Raw genomic sequence first — 16425 nt, forward strand, 5'->3', positions numbered from 1 at the left:
CCTCTTAGTTTAATTAAATTAGCTCTCTCTCTCTCTCTCTCTTTAGTATAACCTAATTTATGTTTTCTTTAGCCTAGCCACCATTACTTCAATCCAATTCAAGTTATTATTATGTCTTTTTTTTTTTTCTTGCTTTAGTTTAATTAATCCAATGATATTAGGCTAATCCCCTCCATTAGAGGGTGTGATTATGAAGCCTAATGAGGAATAGATTGCTTAGTAGAATTATTTAATTGTGTATGTATTTCAATGAGTTTAGTTTATTGTATGACTTCCAAAATAAGCATATAGTAAATTAAACTAGAGATTATTATAATTAAGTCGAGAGACTTGGTTGTAATAATCCTACATGCTAGTAATTAGGGGTGGGAATTTGGCCCTAACGACCCTAACCCGGCCCTGACCGACCCGACCCTAAGCCCTATAAAGCCCTCACAACTAAAGCCCTCACAGAGTTTAGGGCAGGGCCGACCCGACCCTAAGGCCTTCTAGGGCAAGGCTAGGGCTAAGGTTCTGAAATATAGGCCCGACCCTAATTCAGCCCTAACCAAGCCCTAGTTATATTTTTACATTTTCACTATAAATATAAGTACCATAATTGTCCAACTCTTTGTTAAATATTTTAAATTAAAATAACATTGTCCTTTGTAATTTATGATTTACACCCAAAGGTACTTCCAATAACTTGTCTTACATAACAAAAACTTATCAGCCTATCTAGCAGCCATGAAGAACAATGAGCACTAGCCTAATAAAAAAATAAGACTTTATTCCTTTGATCATCAAATCAAAGTCTAGAACTTATTATTCTCAATTTATTTTCCCACTTATTTCTTATAAATTATATTTTTATTTACATCCAAGCCAAGTCTAGAACTAAAGGTTTCCGTCCACACCATTAAAACGAAATACATAACAGACATTTGTAACATAGAAACCAAAAAAACAACCTTTGTCTGAAAAATCACATTTGTAAAACGAAGAAAATATATAGGCTCGGCCCTAAAACCCGACCCTAATGCCTTTAAAGAGGGCTTAGGGTCAGGGCTTGAGATTTAGACTTGTGACCCGGCCCGACCCGACCCTATGCTGACTTTAGGGCCGAGCCGACCCGGCCTTAATATCTAAAGGGCTTTTAAATGTTTAGGGCCGGGCTAGCCCGACCCGGCCCATTGCCCACCCCTACTAGTAAAAATGAATATAGAGATGTAGGTTGTTGTTAGGGATGATAAAGGTTGAGGCTTTAAGTTGAATCATTACGTGAAAACCTAAATATGATCTCTTTTCAATGAATAATTCGATTCTTGCATGAAACTAGTTATTAGGTGGATTGATTATTCTTCTCTATAACTTTATTTTCCATCAAAATCCTATTTTTATTAGTTTAGTTAATTTAGATTTATTTGAATCCATAGTATAATTGTAGAATAGAAATCTCTCAACATAACATTACTCTCACCATTGTTTCTTTGTGTTAGATTAATTGGATTCTATTTAGTCTTGATATATTAAGAGTAGAACGAATCCTAACTCTCTATATTGTATAATGAATTGAGAGTAGGAATATTGATATAAGCACTTGTTTATGTGATTGATTATTTGTGTTTACGCATAGATAGTTAGTCTACATAAATTTGTAATTATCAGTAGAGCAATCACATAAACAAATAAATACTAACTACTTAACTAAAGAAAATGCAATTAACAAATAATTTAAACTAAGTTACTGAAACTAAAACAAGTATAGAAATTAAATAGTTATTACAAAACAAAAATAAATCTAAATCAATTGCATCACAACAAATCAAAAAGAAATAAGATATCCCTGGGAAAAAGATGGCCCAGAACCATCAGAAGGACGACGACGCTCACGTCTAGAGTAAGAAGAAAAAGACGAACCTCCGAGCTGGGGCAAACTTCTCAAGACCTCGACTTGAAAAGCTGCCTGCGCATCCTGGTGTTGTTGTTGCTTCTGTTCCATATTCTCTAGAGTATTAAGCATGTCAGCTTGGTTGTTATCCAGGGTCTGAATGTTCTGCTCTAAACTTTGTTGATGACGTTTAATGGAACCCTGGTGCTTTTGTATCGATTCACAGAGTGTAGATAGGGTTCACTGATGATCATAAAGCGTACGCATCTCACTATGGAGTAGTGAAAAACTTGCAAAAGTAGAAAAAGGACGATCCATAGCGTTCTCAGCAAAACAAACAGGATATTCATCCTCATCCTCATCCTTATCTATACCATCAACCCTCTCTTCAGGCAGTGTCCAATGCCTTTGAACACAGTCACTATATGCCTTTGCGTTTGAGTGAAACTTAATCTGAATCCTAGGTGACTCAGGCATGCAACCCCAAGATAACATAATCTTAGTAACTAAAACAGGTAGCGGTGCAGTGGTCAGGCCTACAGCTATAAACTCTTCACGCAGAAAATTAATGAGGCAAAAACTATACCTCCTGTTCTGCAAAACCCAAAGGATGTACAGGAATGACAAGCTGATGTCACTTGGATTTGATGTGCTACAAAGGTTCTTGCCTAGCCACTACGTCACAGCCAACTGGTTAATCCTAAGCAATTGTTGCTTGGCACAGTGAGAATGACTGTTGTATCGACCCTCGAGCAGTGTCTCTAGCATCAACTGATGCACACACACCGAACTGGGATCTCTGTTAGGTCAGGGTGACCTATTTTGCGGGTATCCCAGTGATGGTTGCGAGCAAATCATGTGTCACATTCATCTGAACTCCGTCTAAATCCACAAACAGCCTCCTTGAAGGAGTTATCTTCTTATTATGATAAAATTTCAATACCAAATCCTCATGGTAGTACTTATCAGTAGAGTACCACATTCTATCCTACCCTCTAGCACACATCTCCGTACTGTAAAATGGCTAGAATTGGTCCGCGTTGAATGCGAATTTCGGCATGATTTTTACTGGTCTGGCCATTGGTAGGTTGAAATTTGAATACGGGTAGGGGTATAAGTAGGAAATGTTGTGTGGGGAAGGTGCGGTTAAAAAATTGTTAAGGTCTGTTTCGATGAAGGTGTGATGCGCGCTTGGATTTAGTTTCTGATAGGCATGGTTCGCGCTGTTCTCGATTTATGTCAGATCTAATTTCGTTTGGGAATATGAAGTGAATGGGCCGATGCGCGAGGTTTAATGAGATGGTCGGTGGGGTGTAAATATCATGGGTTGGGTGGAAAAATGAATTTTGGCACAAGCTCAAATCTTTTCTGAAATACCCATCATGTCCTGTTGCTTCATAAAAATTAAAACTAAGATACCTGATTCGTTAGCGGTCCGATTTTTGCAAATGAGCTATGAAAATGATTAGCATGAAATTTTTTATCTAATGATCTAGGAAAAACTCAAATCTAAGTGTGGGTGACATATGAAATAGTGGATGAATGCCTCGAAATGCATAAATAGCATAAGTTATGAGGGCGAAGGAAAATCTAGAAGACTAGATTGCGTCATATGAATCTATACAACTAAAAGGCAGCATAAACAAAGATAGAAAATTGAGATAACAAGATGGGGTGGCCCCGAAACAAAATTTTGGAATAGGATCAAAAAATATTGTTGTGGTGAAAAAGAATGTCTTTTAAAGTTAGATACCCTAAACTTTCTAATCTATCTAATATTTATGGGTTTTATATTTTCTAATTTTTATGAAAAAGATTTTTAAAAATCAAAGAACAAACAAAGCAAGTAAAAATGTAAATCACTCCATGGAGAAACACTATTCAAAATAAACAAGAAAAAGTGCAAGAAAGGAATGCGTGAATTACATGAACGTGGACTAAGGATCCGGCACTTACAACCACACACTCTGAAAGGAGGGTCCGGTTACCTTAATGGAGTACTCCCAAAATATAGAATATGGATAGGGAATATACCAAGCATAGAGGATAAGTCCTCATAAACAGGGTATTGTAGAATGGTTTCTTCTACAGCAGGCGAACGTAATTCGTAGAAATATTTTAAGCGTTGGCCATTTACTTGAAATGTACTATTGTCCTTGGGATTACCCCTTGAGGGGTGGCATCAGTAATCAGAAAAGGTTCGGACCAACGTTCTTTTAATTTACTAGGAAAAATATGCAAACATGAGTTATATAGCAAAAAAATTTGACCAAGATCAAACTCTTTATGCAAAATGTGTTTATCATGAATATGTTTCATGTTAGCTTTATAATCCTTCGCAAGATCGTAAGAATCGCTAAGAATTTCTTCAAGCTCATTTAATTGTAATTTGCGCTTGACACCAGCTGCGTTAATGTTGAAATTAAGACTTTTAATGGCGCACAGGGTACGGTATTCCAATTCAACAAGCAAGTGACAAAGTTTACCAAAAACTAAGCGGTAGGATGACATACCAATAGGTGTTTTAAAAGCCATTCGATATGTCCATAAAGCATCTGTTAGGCGTCTAGACCAGTCTTTCCTATCAGGATTAACTGTCGTTTCTAATATCTTTTTAATTTCTCATTACAAGAAAAAAGGTTTTATATCACTGTTAAAAACAGTGACAAAAATCTTTTATCACTGTTTTTTTTTTTCCAAAACCGTGACCAAGTGGGGATCATTTTTTTTAAACCAAAACCGTGACAAATTATCCATCTAGATAAGCCTATATCCACCACATAAAACAGTAACAAATATTTCAAAACTGTCACAAAAAATCATACTTTCTGTAATGGTTTTGATGAAATAGTAATGTAATCATGTTGTAACTGTCACAAAAAGGACAACTAGTCATGACTGTTTGATTAAAACAGTGATAAATATATTTTCTTTTTCAAAAAAAAAAATAGTGAATATTTGTGAAAACAGAAACTGACCATTCCACATTAAATTGGACCTACATTTCATATCTGCACTGATTAAAGTTTTCTAAACAAACAAACATAATCCATTAAATTTCAAAATAGTATTTATAAACACTAAATCAGGTGAAGCTTTACAAACCAAGATGGACTTGGATAAGCCGATATATGTAATTGAATATAAATCAAAATTAAACATATCCCAGTAGAATTGGATGAAGCCAGTATTCATCATATCCCAGTATTCATCCTATCCCGCCAAAACGCAACACATTATTGGATGAAGGCAACAAACTCGCGTCCTTGCTAATAGCCTACACCTCTAGCATGACTACAATATTCCGTAGTACCCAACAAGGTGAGAACTACCCTCAGTATAGCTCCCTCTTATTCAACCTGCATGCAAAACAATTAGTGAGTGTAAGTCAATACTATTGTATCCTAAAGTGAAAGTTTTTCATATTTAAACTAGCCAAGAGCAAGAATCACCATGTGAAACAAATGAAGAGTACATTTCCAAAGTAATGAACAAGGCAAAATCACTTAACTACGTTTGGGCAATTATTTATCGTAAAAAATTAAAGTGAACATTAATGTGAATGGGAATGGCAGCACTAATGTTAATTACTAAACATTCAATGTATGATATAAACTATTGTATGTCTGCAAGAACTTGTATAAAATAATTTGAAAAGCTACGTTGTGCTTCCTTACAAAAGATACATTAACAGATTAGAATCTCCAATTATCCAATGTATAACAAGTAAAGCAGAAGGAATGTAGGATCACTTGCCTCATTAATATACCGAAGCCAACACTTGTCTACTAGTGACTTCCCCCCACCTTCAAAATGGCCTTTTTGTCCCTTAAATAGACCAAGGTTTTCTCTTGCCTTAATAGGATCAAGGAATCATCACATCTTTTGAACCGTGCACACCGTGACGAAAGAGAAGCAACAATTTTCATGGATAACATGTTTTTAGCAAAACCAAAAAGTAACAAAGCGTTAGATTCCTAGAATGTGATATGTCCAACATGGATAAGATCAGCAACATATAGCAAAAAAAATGTGTAACATGAAATTTGTTCTACAGGGTTCCAACATTCTATCAATCATGAGGATTGCTTTTCTTCATTGTCCTTTCCATATGAAAATGCATGCCAACACTGAAATGCAGCTAAGACTTAAAACTTCATTAACTAACCTTTTAAACATTTTAGACAGGCCACCATACTGTTTAAGGGAGATGTTGCACACAAATAACGTCTAGAAAGACCATATAGCTGCCCTCAGCAAGAAATATATGACTGGTCTCCATGAAAAAGAGCGACCAACTAGATCTGGTTTGTTCCCATATGTACTGGAACCTTTTTGCAGACACAATTTCCTTGATGGAGCATCTGGACCATATCCTAACAAAAGAATCACTTGCAAAGAACCCCAAACCATAGGAGCTAGCCAACAATAGGAGCTTGATTAAAAAATGGAAAAATGACAAACATTAAAGTAGGCTTCTCCCAGTCAGATTTCAATAACCAAATTGACATGCAAACAACAAAACAAACGAAAATTTATTGGTATTAATAGGACAGAAGGATAAAGAGACAAGTGACTTGCAGTGACCCATCGAAGAGCTACCAAAGGAGCCAGACCTGTTGGCAAGGACCACACTTTCAACAAAGTTTGGCAGTTTGAGAGAACTACAAAGTCATCATGAACAATACTTTCAAAAATGCCTTAACCAGTTTGTTAACAGTTTAACAAATCTGGGGCATCTTCACCTCATTAACATGTGTGAAGTCTACAATAAGTATCACCAATATCTTAGAATATACCATAATTGCCACTAAAGACCATGCATAACTTTCTCTGATTGTATAATTTGAGAGACAACATTTGAACTTCTTTAATAATAATAACAGTGCTCATACACTAAATTGAATGATATAAATCACATAGTGTTGTCTATCTCTGTATAAATAATTTGCCTAAATATCTCGTTCTTTGTTGACGGTCTTTTTGTAGATCCAATCAACCTAGCCTAGAATCTCACTGTATAAGCAAAATTTAACTTAACAAAGTTTAAATGTAAGAAAAAGGGATTAATAGATTATTGGCACAAAAGCTAATTTTGCTCTGCACCAGCACACCATTAGCATGCTCTGAAATTCTAAATGCATCTCATGCAGTAAAAATTCTTCTGGTGCAATGATACCAAGAATCATTTAGTTGATACATACCATGTTAGTATACATGGATAGTTGCATCTCGTGGCTGCTACATGGCTACTGATAACACGTCTCAATGTGGAGCTAAACTATGGATCATTGATATTAACCAAGTGATATCCTATTCCTTATTATACTAAAGACACTTATTGGTATTTTTTTTTAAGAAAAAAAGTTTAGTTAAATTGAACGCAATGCAAGATGACCAGATGAGTATTGGTTAAAATCCCCATTATTTGATCATGTAATCGATTCAAATGCTATCAAAGTTCTGTAGCTAGTAGTGGTTACAAAGTTAACAATTATAAAATGGATACCCTACTAAGAACACTAGAAATCCATGTAACACATATATATATATACTACTTAATAAAATGGGAAAAAGGAACCTAGTGACCGTCATGGCAAGAAAAATTGCAAGCAGTGCAATTAAATAATTTCAATTAATTAAATAAGTTAGAGCATCAGGTCAAATAAACATAAGAAGCAATGTTAAAAGTCAGACCAGGTGCATCTTTTGCCGTTCAGTTATGGGCTTGCTGCATCTGAGCAGCCTGAGCTTGACATGCTTGTGCAGCAGTAGAGCATGTGCCATACAAACCTGACTTAAAGTCCTCATAGTACCTTAACAAGTTCCAAACCTTCGCATAGAAAACCAAAAGTGTTATGTCCGAACTATAATTTCAGACTAACCATTCTCTAGAGACAACGACCTTAATTAGCAGACACAACAACACATGAATACAACTAATAACCAATTTTACCTCATACATACATTATAATTCACTTCCTGCAAGAACATTAGAAGGATGATTATTCCCCAAAAACCAATTAAACAAAACTGAAAAGTAAATGGACAAAGAAAAAATCCAATTTCTACCATCAACCGAAGTTATAGTCATTCAAAGTTCGGCAAAATAGAGATATCATAGTTTGCGTAAGAAAATTAATTACAATACATATTTGCACAATTAAAGCCAATTTAACCAAGAAAAGAACTTAAAAAAGATAAAAAGCAGCCAAATTCAGCTTTCCAACTTCCAAGAATTATTATTAGGGTGAACTAGTGTTACCCCCCTACTAGATGAGCCAATTAGGATTTCCCCTCCACTAGATGGGAAATTAGGGTCTCCCCCCTAAATACACACAAAAAAAATTCGGTCAACCCACTTTGACTTTTTTTTTGTGTATTTAGGGGGGAGACCCTAATTTCCCATCTAGGGTAGGGTAAAATCGAATTGACTCATCTAGTGGGGGGGTAATACTAGTTAACCCATATTATTATAGCAACCTGATTAAAGGTACATCACATAGTTAAAGAATGATAAGCAACAATATTGTGACTGAAAAGAAAAACGGGGAATAAGTGAAAATGAAAAGGAATCACAAACCCACCCAAAGCAAGAACCTTGACGCCTCATGCTCTGGCTAGGGTTCTACACAATCTGCAATATCGTAGTTAAGCTTTCAGACTACCATAAATCTCACCACCCATACCTTCGAATTTGAAGAAGAAATGAAGAGAGTGGGAGTAAGTGTTGACTGCCAATGAATGAAGCACTGGAGATGAAATCCAGAATCAAACGCTCTAATTTAGAACTAGCAAAATGAAGGGGGGAAAAATAGAAAGAAACCCTAACAAGGAAGAGAGCAGAAGATAAAGATAAGAATAACTAACATAGTTCAATTGATCGTTGCAAAGCAATCCTCTTTGTAACCAAGATTAGAACACCGGTCGCAATCCTATTTCTTCGTTGAAAAAAATAAAAGTTTTTTTGTTTGTATTTTGATAAGAAGGGTGGAATTTTGGTGTAGAGTTGGTAGGAGTGTAAAAAAAATCGTTGACCCATCATCCGGTAGGGTACCCAGTCTTCACCCGCCACCCAAACTAACACCTACCCAAAAATAGACCCGCCCCGCCACCGTTTTTACGCAGTCGGGCTATGGTTGTATTAATTTTGAATTCTTTTAGTTTATATTTTATTGTTTTGTACCATAGATCCTCGCGCCCATCTTCATTTTATCATGCTATGGAAAATAATTAATTTACAAATGGTAAATCACAAGAAAAAAATTTCAAATTTACAGATATGGTTTTGGGTTCAACTTCAAGTTTTTTTATTTTTGTTTATTTTTTATTGATTGATTCTATTTTTTTTTTCTCTATGTTGTGAATTGGAAATATATTACTTGCAGAATTAGAATGTTTTTTTTGGGTGAAATTAGGTTTAAAATGATAATTTCCACCCGACCTAGATGACCCGCCCAAAACCCACCCCTTATGCTGACCTAACAGGCCAAGTGATGGTACTAAGACATGACAATTCGCCTTGCCCCATCGGAGACCACTGGATTTGTATCCCCTAGACCCGACCCATCACTATTTGACCCGCAGTTGACTCGGCCTGCCCCATATTACACCCCTAAGAGTCCGGGAGTTTTTATTATTATTATTATTATTATTTTAAAGAGGTGGGGAGTTAGTGCGTGGGCAAGTCTAGAATTTTTTCAAGTCGTGACTCGTGGGCACTTGTTTCTAATTTCATATGTTAGCAGTTTTTAACAGTGACAATTAATATATACTAATTATGTGACTTTGGATTTCGAAACAAATAGTTTTACACACATATACGCCTTCTTAAAAAAAAAACATTTGTGACCGTTTCGAAACACACGTCACAAAAAACTTTTTAAAACAGTCACAATACCCCTTTTCAGCCATTTGTGACCGTTTCGAACAAAACAATCACAAATAACATTTTAAAACAATCACGAATTTTCTACTAGTGTCTCTATTAGACACATCTACTTGACCACTAGTTTGAGGATGATACAGAGTCACCACCGTTTGGGTAACTCTATATTTCTTGAGTAAAACTTCAATAACTCTATTACAAAAATGTTTTCCTCCATCACTAGTGATGGCCTTAGGTACGCCAAAATGTGAGAAGATATATTCCTTCATAAACAATACTACAGCTTTATGGCCATTACTACGACAAGCCATGACTTCAATCCATTTAGAAACGTAGTCTACAGCTACAATAATATAAATGAAACCATGCGAAATGGGAAATGGGCCCATGAAATCAATACCCCAGACATAAAAAATCTCCACTATGAGAATGGGATTTAAGGGCATCATATTACATTGAGTAATACGCCCAAGTTGTTGACATCTAATACATGCTTTGTAGTATGCATGGGCATCTTGAAACAGGGTCGGCCAATAAAAACCGCATTGAAGAACTTTGGCGGTAGTTTTCTTTCCACTAAAATGACCCCGCATGATTGTTCACGGCAGAATAATAAGATTTCATTGTGCTCCCATTAGGGAATGCAACGACGAATTATCTGATCCGCACAATACTTAAAAAGGTAAGGTTCATCCCAGTAGTAAAACTTAACTTCGGCCAAAAATCTCTTGCGTTCATTCCTGGACCATATCTCGAGAATGATCTCGGACACTAAAAAATTAACTATGACCGCATACCAAGGTGCAGAAAAAATTGAATAGAGATGCTCATCCGAAAAAGAGTCAAATATTGATTCGGAATCATTGTCATCCTCATTAGTTAATCTAGATAAGTGATCTGCAACTACATTTTCAGCTCCTTTTTTATCCTTAATTTCTAAGCTAAATTCAGTTAGGAGAAGAATCCTAATGGATCAATCTCTGTTTAGCATCTTTCTTCGCGAGAAGGTACCTAAGCGCAGCATGGTCTGTATAGACGAGGTCGTGGAACCAGCTAAGTAGGGACGGAACTTATCTAAGGCGTAGACAATAGCTAGAAATTCCTTTTCAGTAGTAGTGTAATTACATTGAGCATCATTTAAGGTTTTACTAGCATAAAAAATTACGATAGACTTATTATCAAACTTCTGTCCTAGCACAGCACCAACGACATAATCAGTAGCATCACACATAAGTTTAAAAGGTTTATACTAAGTCTAGTGGTTGCATGATAGGTGCAGAGGTTAAAGCGTCTTTTAAAGTATCAAAACTTATTTGCAGTCATGATTAAAATTAAAAATGGATTATTTTAAAAGCAATTTTGTTAAAGGCTTAACTATTTTTGAAAAATCTTTTATGAAACGTCTGTAGAAACCTGCATGGCCTAGAAGGGCCCTAATGTCATGGGCAGTCCGTGGTATAGGCAGAGACATTATCTTATCTATTTGTGCTTTATCTAATTATATTTCATTTTTAGAAACAATATGGCCTAAAACTATGCCTTTAGTGACCATAAAATGACATTTTCCCCAGTTTAAGACTAATAAGTTCTTTTCCTGACACCGTTTCAAAACTTTAAAAAAATTTGAAAGACAATCTTCAAAGGAATGACCATGAATGGAAAAATCATCCATAAACACTTTCATGAATTTCTCCACCATGTCACTAAAAATATGTAGCATACAACGCTGGAAAGTACCAGGTGCATTATAAAGGCCAAAGGGAATTCTTTTATATGCATACATACCAAAGGGACATGTGAATGTATTCTTCTATTGGTCATCAGGGTCAATAATAATCTGGAAATAGCCAGAGTAGCCATTTAATAAACAATAGTAAGCATGGCCGGCTAGATGTTCAAGCATTTGGTCGACAAAGGGTAAAGAAAAGTTATCCTTACTTGTCATAGCATTAAGCTTCCTATAATCAATACAAATCTGCCATGTTATAGGAATTCGGGTGGAAACTAACTCTCCATTGGCATTACGAATGACTGTAACACCTGATTTCTTAGGGACTACATGAATTGGGCTCACCCATTCACTATCTGAGATGGGGTATATAATGCTAGCATCGAGTAATCTCAAAACTTTCGCTTTAACTACCTCTTTCATGGCAGGGTTCAAACGACATTGTGGCTCATAGGAGGTTTTCACATTATCCTCCAAATGTATGCGATGTTTGCATATACTAGGGTCAATATCCTTAATGTCGTCTAAATACCAACCAATCGCAGAACGATGTTCACAAATAACCCTAATCAAATTTGCCTCTTTAGTAGTAGATAACTGAGATGATATGATAATCAGATGAGTGTCATCCGGATCAAGATAAATGTACTTTAACTCAGCGGGAAAAGGTTTAAGTTCAGGGGCGGGAGGAGTGGGAATATGGGATTTAGGAGGGTCTTCCTCCTCTACAATGCAAATTTGTTCAGGAATGAGTTTTTCAAACTCAGGAGCTAGATCATGGATAGGAGTAGATTCTAAGAGGCATGTACTTCTTGGATGTAAGAATCCTCAATACTGCCAAAGGAAAGAAATTGGTGCATTTGATTTTCTAGAAAAGTTTTGTTAAAATAATCTTGAATGAGACTTTCTATCATGCTAACTTCGTCATCTATAGTCATGTCCGGGTGTCCGCCAGATCATCTTAAAAACATTTACCTCAACAGCAAGGTTTTCAAAGGAAATAGACATCGAACCATCGCAGCAATTAATGAGAGCATTGGTAGTTGCCAAGAAAGAACGCCCTAAGATGATAGGAACAGAGTCATGAGCGACTTCTGTGTCTAGAATGACAAAATCGGCTGGATAATAAAAGTCTTGAACTTTAACAAGAATATTTTCAACTACGCCCTTAGGATACTTAATTGAATGATCTGCTAACTGCAAAGTCATTTTAGTCGGGTTTAGATCATGTATACCTAGTTCTTTATAAAGCTAAAATGGGAGTAAGTTAACACTCGCCCCTAAATCTAGAAGAGTAGTTGTGGTGAAATTATCTCCTAAGATGCATTGTACAGTGGGACGACCAGGGTCCTTGTACTTAATGATTATGTTGTGCTCAGATAAAGAGATAAATTGTTATGTTAAGAAGGCTTCTTTAGGTATGTTTGTTTTTCCTCATTGTGGTGCACAAATCTTTAAGAAACTTAGCGTGTTTTGGAAGACGTTTTATGGCATCGAGGAAAGGTAGGTTTATAGTTAAATTTTTGAAAACTTCCCAAATCTCATCAAAATTATCGTCTTTCTTTAGCATAGCTAGTAGCTAGTCTAGAGAAACGAGGGATTTTTCCTATATTTAGTATAAGGGTTGATAAGTAAGTTTTAATATGTAAAAACAGGTTGTTTAACATGCTAAAATCATTCTATCAATCAATATTATAATACTCTCTAAATATGTGTTGAATAAAGGGAGTAGTCGTGTTCTCCACTCTTGCTTGCACGTACTTGTAATGAATTTAGACTAATTAAACTAATCACTAATGAGAGAGCAATTTATAATATGAAAATAGTAAATATAAGGTATGAAAACAATAAATTTAAATGAAAGAAAGATATAGAAAGAGGTAATCCGCCACGCAATTCGATTGACCATTAGGTTGATTATTGAATTGTCTATTGATGCCTAGTGAACACAAAGTCTTCTCGGATCAAGGTTTCACTAGCTTGAGAGTTTAGCTCTACCACAAATCTCTTTGGTGGTGGCTCTAAACTCTAGTTCTCCGTTATGAGCTCTATCTCTAGACATTCACAACGAATAACTTGAAGTTCTTTATGCAACACAATAAATACTAATGGCTACTCATCCTCACGTGGTTTCATAAACCTCATATAATGGAGGTTTAGCCTTGTTTCATTAGATTCATTAATCTAAAACAGTGAATTAAATACATAAATAATAAAACAAGAATTGAATATGATGAACTAAAGCTTTATTTGATAAGGTTTTAATGGAGGCTACAATGTTAACACTAATTTACTTAACTAAACCTAAACTAAACTATTCTAAACTAATTAGATACTAAGGAGAGGAAGGAGATAATGAATTTAACCTTAACCCTCTTTATATAAGAGAGGATTAGGGTTACATTTTCGTGCATGGGCCAAAAAGAGGGACTTTTGGCCTCTAATGTGAGCCCAAAGTCCATTAGGTTAAGTCTATAGAGGTCACATCTGCTGAAAATTATTTCAGTGCCCTTTTCCTCCACTTTTATAGCTCTGATTGGGGCAAGGCCGGGTTCATTGAAAAGCTTATTCCGAGCCAGTCGTTTGGACATAACGTAGGCCCAATTATGAGGCCCGAGTCTAAAGATATGTCCATTTGAAGTTCTGTTGATTTTTTTGTTCTTTTTCTACCCGAATTGATTGGGCTTGAAAAAGGTTTTTCTTCATGATTCTTGGGCTTTAAACGTAGAACTTCCTCAGCAATCATCTTGACTCATTTTCCATGCAAAATGGTGTCTTTTAGCACATAAACAGATTCAAGACCTGGAATACACAAAACATGTAAACATTACTAACTCTTATTTATTATAAACATAATTGTCCTAAATGTAATACTATTAAGGGGTTTGAACTATACTTTTGGGTGCTTATCAAGGGTCAATAGAGTTATTATTTTCTTTTAACGGATTAATGGTTTCCCCTTAGGTTAAGGTTTAACTGGCACTTCTACAGTGGTAGGATCATCAGTTTCAACTACGGTATCTAGTAAGGTTCCTTTATCTTTATTAGTTTGTGGTGAATCCTCGGGCATTATTACTTTGTTGTCAACTACTTTCCCTAAATGGAGAGTAGTTATGGCCTTTAATTCTACTTTTATTAAATTTTCATTACTAGGATTACCGGTTAATTCAAAGGCTGTGTTGGTTGATTTTGGATTAGGTATGGGTTAACCTGGAAACACGCCTTTTTGTTGGGTTTTTTCTTGGGTTAATTGTTGGATGGCTAGTAACATCTGTTGTTGAGTTTGTATGTATGCATCGAATCTATCAGGCTGGGATGGTTGAGTTACCACGTGTTGTGTAATAGGAAATATCTCACGTTGATTATAAATGGGTGGATTTTGATAATTGTTATTAACCGGGACTAAACTTCTATTATTATTATTATTATTATTACCTTGCCCTTATCCTTGCCTTTGCTTGATATTGATTGTAGTTATTAGTGGGCCTAACGTTTTGATTATTAAAACCTGGAGGTACTGCTTGCTGGTGATTATTATGCCAACTAAAATTAGGATTTTGCCTCCTAGGTGCGTTAGGTATATTAAAAGCGCAGACATCTTCTAGTTGTGGTGGTGGTATTTCATAGGCAAAAGGACAATAATGATCGGAATGCTCAAGACTAAAACATAAATTACAGTGAGGAGAGTTTATATTCATGACAAGAGTGGGTTTCACTTCTTGTTTATTTACGGAAAGGGCAACTACCTTAGGAGTGAGGAATTCAATTAAAGTTCTTAGTTCAGGATTTGGTTTAACCTCAAACATATTGGCTACCTTAGCTGTAGAAGAATAATGAATGGAGCGGGAGTAATCGTTACCTCCCCAGTTATTACTTCTCTTGGATTGATTATCTAGAAAACTATAAGCATCTGTGGCTCCTTTACCTAAGAAATTACCTCCGTTCATGATATCTAAAGTCTCTTTATGGTGTTGGGATATGCTTTTGAAGAAGGCATGAACTAGTGTGTCTTTACCAAGATTATGATGGGGACATTCTACTAAAAGTTCAGTGAAACGATTCCAAGCCTTAGAAAAGGATTCTTGAGGCTTTTGGTAAAAGAAATGAATATGTGATAGCATTTCATTAATCTTCTGTGGTGGGTAAAATTATTCTACAAATAATTCAACTAGTTTTTCCTATGTGTCAACAGAGTTCGGCTTTTGTGCTATTAGCCAAGCAGCCGTTTTGTCAGCTAGGGTAAAAAGAAACACCGTGAGCTTTATTTGTTCAAGTCTTACATTCGGATGATGAAATGTAGTAAGAACTTGGTGTATCCTACGTAAGTATTGATAAGGTTTCTCATGGTCTAGCCCATGGAAAACAAGTAGCAGATTAAATATATTGGGGGGGATTCTAAAATCTCCCATAGTATCTGCAAGAATTATGCAGAAGTCAGGTTTATCGTTTAAAGCCTTATAGAAATCAGAGAGGGGTCTCTCTACTATTTCTTCACCCATTGCTACAATTGTAGTGTTGGTGGGTGTAGGTGGTGACTGGTGAATTTCTAGATAGGCGATTATTTCTGCGTCTACGATAAACTAATATGGCTGGTTTATGCGTACCAGATCTTAATCTCATGCAAGTTTTAAGTCTAATATGTAATTCCTAACGAGCATGCAAAAATTGCATGATTATTACTTGAAATAGAATCCTCTGACAGTTAATTCGAGAATGTATAGAGGTGTTAGTTGGAGCGTCCTTGCTACACATATAAATAGCATCTTCAATAGCCTTGAAGCACGTCTAGTGTTACTTGAACAATTATATGAGTACTGGTCTAGGTTCACAGTGTGGAATGTGAAGTCCTGTAAAAAGATTAACCTTATTAGTCCAATAGTTTTAAGAATTAGGTTAAGGCTTTTTACTATGGGCTTCGTGTTAGGCCTTCATGTCAGG

At 35.7% G+C, this 16425-nt stretch overlaps 1 protein-coding gene across 1 annotated transcript in view; it reads right to left on the bottom strand.

Annotated features, from left to right (window-relative positions):
• Nucleotides 1-4896: 4896 nt before the first annotated feature.
• The window catches only part of LOC147510141 (mechanosensitive ion channel protein 2, chloroplastic-like), a 37914-nt gene continuing 26385 nt past the window's right edge, over nt 4897-16425 (bottom strand). Inside the window, exons 10-13 of the mRNA XM_086598025.1 lie at nt 8458-14289; nt 6039-7852; nt 5627-5752; nt 4897-5229 (exon numbers count right to left, since the gene is read on the bottom strand). The gene's annotated coding sequence lies outside the window, so the exon portion shown is untranslated. The remainder of the gene's footprint in view (nt 5230-5626; nt 5753-6038; nt 7853-8457; nt 14290-16425) is intronic.

Source organism: Coptis chinensis, chromosome 3 (genome assembly GCF_015680905.1).
Source record: "Coptis chinensis isolate HL-2020 chromosome 3, ASM1568090v1, whole genome shotgun sequence".
NCBI lineage: Eukaryota > Viridiplantae > Streptophyta > Magnoliopsida > Ranunculales > Ranunculaceae > Coptis > Coptis chinensis.